This window comes from Grampus griseus, assembly GCF_964374135.1.
Source record: "Grampus griseus genome assembly, chromosome: 8".
Lineage (NCBI taxonomy): Eukaryota > Metazoa > Chordata > Mammalia > Artiodactyla > Delphinidae > Grampus > Grampus griseus.
In genome coordinates this window covers 97,140,387-97,149,855 of record NC_139002.1, presented here as the reverse complement: position 1 = coordinate 97,149,855, position 9,469 = coordinate 97,140,387, and the positions used below count along the sequence as shown (strand labels likewise).

The window sequence follows — 9,469 nt, the reverse complement described above, 5'->3', positions numbered from 1 at the left end:
CTCCATTCATCCTCCTTCCACTATAATCCAGCAGCCTCTCTGGTTTTCCTCACGCACTTAGCTGCGCAATCAATATTTGGTGAATGAAATGACTCATAAAAAATTGCCAAGTGTTGACAGTAGTTTAAATATCTGTAATTAAATAAAGCAAACCTGCTGACAGCCGGAGATGCCCAACTCTCCACAGACCTTTCGCGCTTCTTTTCGGGGTTTTCTGCATCTTTCGCTCCGGCGACCCTCTCCCCACCGGACCAAGCAGCGCCGGGTTCCAAGGGAAACACGGCTGCGCGTGGCCCCTTTAAGGCTGAGGGCGGCGCGTGCCCATAGTTCTTTCAAATGGACCAATAAGAAGGGCGATGGGCGGTCCGCCGAGGACCAATAAACAACGAGGACACTGCGGGGTGTGCGGCGGCCCAAGCGGTTTCAAACGGCTTAGAGCAGACCCTCGGTTCTGACCCAGCGGAGGTGAGTGGCCCACCCGCCTAGGCCCTTGAGTTCACGAGTCGCACGCGCGTAGCGGCCCTGAACCCCGGGCGGGGAGCCTCCGCGGACGCGCGCCTCCCTCGCCCCACGAACCCGGCGGGTCTGAGGCGGCGAAGCGGGGCGGAGGCCGTGGGACTCGCGGCTGGGAGGGCGAGGGGCGTGGGCGCTTGTGTGAGGCGGAGGCCGGGGCTGGGATCTGGGTGACCAGAGCGTGCCGCGACGGGGTTCGGGCGGTAGCGTCCTGGGGACGCGTGCGGCGCAGGGCCGTGCCTGGCGGCTCAGGGTGTTTGGGTACTGGGGCGGGGGCCTGCGAGCCGGCCCGGCTACGGCGCCCCTCGCGTAATTGTCAAATGAATGAATGAGTAAGAGCCTCCGAGGGCTGTGGTGGTCGTGAAGGGCCTGGTCGCCTCAGAGCGTGACAAGGACAGTGGTACCGGGGCCTGCCCGCGCACCTGGCTCCCCACCGGCTTGCTGCGATTTAAACGATTCGGATCATACCGCTCCGCCCTTCCGCCTGGTTTTCTCTCTCAGAAGGTGTCAGTAGAGTTAAGGTATCTTTCCAGCTCTGAAGATTTGGGGGACCAATACAATAGCCAGCACTGTAGGTGAAGCAGGCCTTGCTACTTTAGGGTGAGGGCTTGGTAAACTAGATTCTTGCTTTTTAGCTCTTACCACTCCGGCGGTTGAGATAGCTACCCTGCAATGGTGGTAATTGTCGGGCTGGATTTAAATGCATGCGTTTTGTTTCTGGGAGAGAAAACGGTGAAAGTCGTGTTGCCAGAGTGGCTGCTGTGTGTTAGAAAATATATTCGTGTTGATGAATCTTAACAATGAGTTTTTCATTCAGCATCAATAGAGGATGAAGAGGTTTTTGCAGAACTTGCCCCAAATTTATGCATGGCTCCAGTTTAATTCTTAGGGGAATCAAGGCTTCAAATCGTGGCCCAGAAATGCTCCCTGTCTTATTTTATGCATAATTATAGTAATTGAAAACTCATTTTGAGAGAGGTGAACTCCTCCTATCTCCATTTTTATCACCCTGAAAAGTCCTTCTTTGACCTAAAGAGCTGATAAATTAAGCTAACAATCTTTTGAAACTTTTAAGAAATCATAAAAGATTTGGACTTAAGTGACTGGATAAAATGTAATGTTGTTTTTATAAAATGATACAGAGAAAGGTGAAATCAATATATTTTGCCAGCATAAATTAAACCTAGTTGGTAAACTCATGAGAAAAAAATTTTACACAAGTTTTTAAAGTTTGTTCACTCAGGCAATGGCAAGCAAAGATACTCCTTAACAATATACTATATAACGTGTTACTTTAAAAATTTTAACAGACAGCTTAATTTTAGCAGCAGAGTTTTAACTGCAATAAATTTGAGTACATTAGTATTTTGAACACTGTCCTAGGTTTTGGGGAGGCAATTAAAAATAATAAACATTTAACAGTGTCTTAGGTTATTGTTAAAAATCTTGATGAGGAACGAAAACTTTTCTTCATATTGGAGCAAAGCCATACTCTTTTATGCTCCTTTGACTTAATAGAGTCTCATTCATTCATTCAACAAATATTGAGATTGATGCCTACCGTGTGTTAAACATTGTTCTAGATTCTGGGAATACACTAGTGAACCAGAAAAAGACAAAGCCCCTGACCTAAGGGAGTTTGACAGTTTTATCTCTCAAACAATTTGCTGTAGCAAATTGTAGTTTCTATATAATCCCTCTGGCTAGCTCTAGTCCTTGAACAAAATAAATGCTCAAATACTTTTACCAGCATTAGTTAACATTTATTGAATATTCACTAGGTGCCACGTTTTATCTTCTTTTATTCTCACAACTTTTTACAGATGAGGAAACTGAGTCTTAGAAAGGTTACGCAGCTTGCTCAAAATCATACAACTGATAGAACCTCAGTTTGAACCCAAATTAGTGTGTCTTCAGGGCCTTTGCTCGTAACCTCTGGTTGTTTTATGTGAAGTAATGAGATCTGTTAGGGAGAATTCAGGATCATTTTCTGGGTAGAATCTCCCCTCACCCCCTCCTTTTTTAAACTTCTGTCACAGACATAATGAAATATGAACCATAGGCATGGTGGGTTTTAGAGGGAAGGTGGAGCAGTTCAAAATACAGTATTTACCATATGGGAGATGGACAGCTGTGACAGTGGGAGGGGGACTAAGTGGGGGCATAAAATTGAGATCTGGATCTCATTATGATTGATGGATTCCTGGTGATCAATGTTGGAGAGGTTTGAGATTTTTTTTTAATTTTAATTAATTTTAAATGCATATTACCTGTAGAGTTCAGAATATGTTACTTAGCTTTTTTCTGTCAGGGCAGTTGCCTTGACTGCTTGTTTATCTCAAACACATTAAACTTATTCTTTTTTTAAATTAATTAATTTTATTTATTTTTGGCTGTGTTAGGTCTTCGTTGCTGCGCGTGGGCTTTCTCTATTTGTGGTGAACGGGGGGCTACTCTTCGTTGCGGTGTGCGGGCTTCTCATGGCGGTGGCTTCTCTCGTTGTGGAGTACCGGCTCTAGGCATGCAGGCTTCAGTAGTTGTGGCACGTGGGCTCAGTAGTTGTGGCTTGCAGGCTCAGTAGTTGTGGTGCACAGGCTTAGTTGCTCCGTAGCATGTGGGATCTTCCCGGAGTAGGGCTCGAAGCTGTGTACTGTGCATTGGCAGGCAGACTCCCAACCACTGCACCACCAGGGAAGTCCTAAACTTAATTTCGTTTTGGCCTTTGTGTTTGTTCTCTCTGCCTGGGACTTCCCACCTGCTCTACCCCTACCTCAAGCCTGTCTTTGTATATAGGCTTCACTCAGTTTGCAACTCAAAGGTCATCTCCTTAAAGAGGCGTTTTCTAAGCTCCAATTAGAGTAGCCCTCTTGGTCATGTTTACCTCACTTTCTTTTTTTTTTTTTTTTTAAACTTCATAGCGTTTATTGCTATATGATGGGCCATTTATTGTTTGCTTGTATATTGTCTGATTTCCTCACAGAAATGAAAGCAGAGCAGGGGAGCATAGGTTTTTGGGGTTTTTTTTTTCATCTGTGAGGTTACCTCAATGACTCAAGCAGTGCTTGGGTCAAATAAGGTGGTCAGAAAATATTTGCTGAACAAAGTTGGCCAAAACTGGCATAGTTTTCTCCATGTAATGAAGTGATAAAGACAATATATAACTAACCAGTTGGCTGTGTTACAGTGTCTTTGGATGTGAGCAATATCTTAGCAGATTAATTTGGAAAGTCTTCAACTAAGAATCATGGAAAAACGATAGCTTTTTGTTTGTGTTGACTGGCAGAGAAGGCAGATCTGGCTTCCTCCTCCCACTTTTTTTCCCCCTATTTTTAAAAACTTTCAAATCTGTAGAAGTTTTTAGGGGTACTGGTCAGGTATAGTGGAATGTTCCTGTATTGGAATTTATCTGATGTTTTTCTCATGATTAGACTGGGGTTATGAGTTTTCGGGTGGAAGATCACAGAGAGAATGCCATATTCATCACATCAACATGATTTGTGACTGCTGATATTGATTTGATCATATGGCTGAAGTAGTGTTTGTCAGGTTTCTTTACTCTTTTCATACTGTGCTCTTTGGAAGGAAGTAATTATGTACAGCTCACTTATGGAGAGAGGAGTTGTGCTCCCTGTACTTGGGGTGGAATATCTACATAATTTATTTGAATTTCTTTTGCATGGGACATTTGTCTCTCTCTCCCCATTTATTAATTTAATTAGTCAAACATTTATATCAGTATGAACTGAAGGATATATTATACTTTGAGTTATAGTCCAGTACTACTTTATTTTGTTGCTGAAATTGTTACACCTTTATCCATTGAGAGTTCTTTCTGTTGACTCCTGTGCCCCTTTAACATTCCCACATCTGTGTGCGTGTGTGTGTGTGTGTGCGCGCGCGCGTGCTGTTTTTATTTAGTTATATTTGAGCACTTCCCTACTTTCTGGCACTATAAGGTGCTCTAGGCTCATCTTGTATATTTTGTGTCACAGTTCTAGAATTAGCCATTTCTCCAAGAAGCCCTGGCACCTTTTACTGGAGAATGGTAATAAAAACCAAGATCTGGGCAGTAAGTGTTCTCATTGCTACTGGGGTGTCATTTTTGGGGGGCCCTCTCAGCTAACAGAACAAAGAAATATAGATGTATGTGCTAACTGGTGTATATAGACATATCTATAGATATTTCTATATGTCACCATCTGTATCTATGTTAAGTTAAATATGAGTTCTTACTGATATCTCCAAGTCTAATCCATTACCATACAGATCATTCTAGCCTCCTCCCCCTTGTTGATCTGAATTTCCACTTCAACAGTGAGAAACTTGGCTTCCATCATCCATTTACTTAATTGTTCAGTTCCAGTATGCATGTATAGCAATATCTGAATCGTTAATTCACACTCCCATAGGAAACTTTATTAACTAGAAGTACAGTGCTTATATGCAGTTCCTTTTGCCTTTAGTTTTCAGACTCCATTCATTTCTGAAGTTACCTAGGTCAGTTCTTTTTCCCCACCCACTTCAGTGAGGTGGTTTCACACATTTGTAAGATAGTTAGATTCTCTTGTCACAAGTCTGCACTCTTTTATGGGATCCCCAGTCTCCTAAATGACTTTTTTAAATTAGCATGCATTAAAGTTTACTCTTTATGTTGTAAACTTCTGTAGGTTTTGACATTCATAATGTTATTTATCCACCATTACAGTATCGTAAAGAATAGTTTCACTGCCCTAAAAATCTCCTGTAATTCACCTATTCATTCTTTTCTCCCTTGCCCACCCCCTTGCAACCACTGATCTTTTTACTGTCTCTATAGTTTTTTCCTCTTCCAGAATGTAATATAATTGGATCATACACTATGTACCCTTTTCAGACTGGCTTCTTTCACTTAGGAGTATCTATGTAAGGTTCTTCCATGTCTTTTCTTGGCTTGATAGCTCATTTCTTTTTTATTGCTGAATAAGATTTCATTGTATGGATGTACCACAGTTTGTTTATCCATTCACCTAATTGAAGGATATGTAGGTCATTTCTAGTTTTTGACAATTACGAACAAAGCTGCTATAAACATTTTTGTGTGTGTGGACATAAATTTTTAGTTCTACTGGGTAAATACCTACAAGTGTGATTGCTGGATCACGTTGTGAGACAATGTTCAGCTTTGTAAGGAACTGCCGAACTCTCTTCAAAAGTGGCTGTACCATTTTGTATTTCCACCAGCAGTGAATGAGGGTTCTTTTTGCTTCACATCTTGTCAGCATTTAGTTTCATCAGTTTTTTTTGGATTTTAGCCATTCTAGTAGGTGTGAGGTATCCCACTTTTCGTTTTTTTTAAGAGAGATTTCCTGAATCTTTTTCAGAAATCTGACTTTTTTTCAGCTAGGTTATTTAGAAAGCTTCTGAGACTTAGGGTTGTTTTTTTTTTTAAGAATTTATTTATTATTTATTTTTGGCTGTGTTGGGTCTTCATTGCTACACGCGGGCTTTCTCTAGTGGCGGCGAGCGGGGGCTCCTCTTCGTTGCAGTGCGCAGGCTTCTCATCGCCGTGGATTCTCTTGTCGCGTAGCACAGGCTCTAGGCACGCGGGCTTTAGTAGTTGTGGCATGCGGGCTCAGTAGTTGTGGCTCATGGGCTCTAGAGTGCTGGCTCAGTAGTTGTGGTGCACGGGCTTAGTTGCTCTGTGGCATGTGAGATCTTCCCAGACCAGGGCTCGAACCCGTGTCCCCTGCATTGGCAGGCAGATTCTTAACCACTGTGCCACCAGGGAAGCCCTCCCACTTTTTTTAAATTTTGTTTTTCAAGGCATGACTTTTTTGAAGATAAATAATAGGGGTTTGTTTTTTTTTTGAGAGGAAACAAAAAATAACCTTTTTATTTTGTAATAATTTTCAATTTACAGAAAAGTTGCAAAGATACAGAATTCTATATACCTCTCACCCAGTGTCCTCTGTTGTTAACATCTTACATGATACATTTGTCAAAATGAAGAAACCAACATTGATGCATTAGTTTTAACTGAACTCCAGATTTTGTTGGGATAGCTGTAGTTTTCTATTTATATCACCTTTCTGTTTCAGGATCCAGTCCAGGGTAACCTGTTGCCTTTACTTGTCATCCCTCTGAGTCTCCTCTGGTCTTTGACAGTTTCTCAGTCTTTCCTTGTCTTCATGGTCTTGACAATTTTGAGTACTAGTCAGTTATTTTCTGGAATGTTCTTCCTTAGGGTGTGTCTGATTTTTTTTCATTATTAGACAAGGGTTATGTGTTTTTGGAAAGAATGTTACAGAATACTATCATTTCCTATCAGGAAATATGCGATATCCACATGACATCATTGATGATGTTAACCTTGAACACTTGGTTATGGCAGTGTTTGCCAGGTTAAGTAGTAGTACTTTTCCCTTTCTATACTTATTCTTTTTTTTTTAAGTTTTGTTGTTGTTGTTTACTTATTTATTTTTGGTCACACCATGCAGCATGCAGGATCTTAGTTCCCCAACCAGGAATCAAACCTGTGCCCCCTTCAGTGGAAGCACAGAGTCTTAACCGCTGGACCACCAGGGAAGTCCCTATGCCTGTTCTTTGGAGGTGAGTGACTGAGTCTAGCCCATCCTCAAAGTGGGTGGGGGGCTTAAATTCTACTTCCTGAAAGGAAGAGTATCTACATAGATTATTTGGAAATTTGTAATGAAGATTTGTCTGTTCTCTCCCATTTATTTTTCTGTTTAACCATTTATCTATATCAGTATGAATATCTGTTTTAAAAACTGATTCTTTGTTATTTATTTTTGCTCAAATTGTTGCAGCTTTCAGGTTGGCTCCTCCTGTGTTCCTTTGACATGCTCCTATCCTTTTTTTCTTTTTGAGCATTTCCTTTCTGTACAACAAGATGCTCCAGACCCATCTTATATTTTCCCTGTCCCAGCCCTAGAATCAGCTGTGGTTCCTATTATGGGACAGTGGTATTTAGAAGCCGAGATCTGGATATTAGGTGTGCTTATTGCTAGGGTGTCATTGTTCGTAGACCCTCTCAGGAAACAGAGGTAGGTATGTATGTATACTAAGTCATTTATATGCATATACATACAGTTGTTTTATATATTTCCATCTGTATTTTTTTTTTTTTTCCATCTGTATTTACATTAAGCTAAACATGAATTCATACAGGTCTCACCAACTTTCAGAGGAAACTTATGTCCCAAACACATGTCCTCTTTGTGGTATGCTTTTTACTGAGGTCTAACTTCTCTCCCAATAACTCTTTTTGTTTAATTTTTAATAAATTTATTTATTTTTGGCTGCGTTGGATCTTTATTGCTGCGTGTGGGCTTTCTCTAGTTGCAGCAAGCAGGGGCTACTCTTCGTTGCGGTGTGTGGGCTTCTCACTGCGGTGGCTTCTCTTGTTGTGGAGCACGGGCTCTAGGCATACGGGCTTCAGTAGTTGTGGCTCGCGGGCTCAGTAGTTGTGGCTCGCGGGCTCTAGAGCTCAGGCTCAATAGTTGTGGCACACAGGCTTAATTGCTCTGTGGCATGTGGGGGTCTTCCCGGACCAGGGATTGAACCCGTGTCCCCTGCATTGGCTCATGGGCCCAGCCGCTCCGCGGCATGCGGGATCTTCCCGGACCAGGGCACGAACCCACCTCCCCTGCATCAGCAGGCGGACTCTCAACCACTGCGCCACCAGGGAAGCCCCTGGCAGGCAATTCTTAACCACTGTGCCACCAGGGAAGTCCCTTAGAGGTTATTAATTAAAGCGACTTAAATTCTTTCTATAAAGATGAGAAAAAAGTTGAGTAGTCTCAAGTATTTCTTGAAATAAAATTCATTCATTTAATGCAGTTGTCTTTTTTCTTTTTTCAAGCATAAGGCTTAAAAGTAGTGTTTTATTTATCTGCAAGTTAAATACCAGGAAATAAACCAAAAAAGTATTTTCTGCAGTCTAAATTTTATTGACTTCCTTCAAGTAGATCCTACTCCCTCTTTATGCACAGTTTCACTCTGCTTGGTTTTCTTTCTTTCTCTTTCTTTCTTTCTTTCTTTCTTTCCCTCTCTCTCTCTGTCTCTTTCTCTCTTTCTCTTTCCTTCCTTCCTTCTTTCCTTCCTTCCTTCCTTCCTTCCTTCCTTCCTCCTTCCTTCCTTCCTTCCTTCCTTTCATTTTTGGCTGCATTGGGTCTTCGTTGCTGTGCGCAGGCTTTCTCTGGTTGCGGCGCGCAGGCTTTCTCTGGTTGCGGCATGTGGAATTCTCATTGCGGTGGCTTCTCTTGTTGCGGAGCACAGGCTCTAGGCTCGCGGGCTTCAGTAGTTGCAGCACGCAGGCTCATTAGTTGTGGCGCATGGGCTTAGTTGCTCCACAGCACGTGGGATCTTCCCGGACCAGGGCTCGAACCCATGTCCCCTGCATTGGCAGGCGGATTCTTAACCACTGTGCAACCAGGGAAGTCCCCCTGCTTGGGTCTTTAAATCAAGAGCTAAAATTAGGCAGCACTGCTCTAAGCTAAAGTGTTAGTTTGATCACAAAGTTTGAGGAAGGAAAGCTACAGAACGTAAAACATTAAAATTCAAAAAAGCCATATTGGAACCATTTGGTTTTGATGCAAGAGTCCCTCATACCTCTTTGGCAGTACATCTTGAGGGTTTTGCTACATTGATTGCTCAAATGGATTATCCTGAAAAGTTTAAATAATTATCAGTCTACTTTGTTTAAGAAGACTGGGAGGCTTATGTATTTTCTTAGATTTATTTTACATGGAAAAAAGTTACATAAAATAATTGATGTTGGGACTTCCCTGGTGGCGCAGTGGTTTAGAGCCCGCCTGTCGATGCAGGGAATGCAGTTTCGTGCCCCGGTCTGGGAAGATCCCATATGGCGTGGAGCGGCTGGGCCCGTGAGCCATGGCCGCTGAGCCTGCGCATCCGGAGCCTGTGCTCCGCAACGGGAGAGGCCACAACAGTGAGA

At 42.5% G+C, this 9,469-nt stretch overlaps 1 protein-coding gene across 1 annotated transcript in view; it reads left to right on the top strand.

Annotated features, from left to right (window-relative positions):
* Positions 1–414: 414 nt before the first annotated feature.
* The window catches only part of CKAP5 (cytoskeleton associated protein 5), a 106,340-nt gene continuing 97,285 nt past the window's right edge, over positions 415–9,469 (top strand). The window contains exon 1 of the mRNA XM_082659483.1: positions 415–465. The gene's annotated coding sequence lies outside the window, so the exon portion shown is untranslated. The remainder of the gene's footprint in view (positions 466–9,469) is intronic.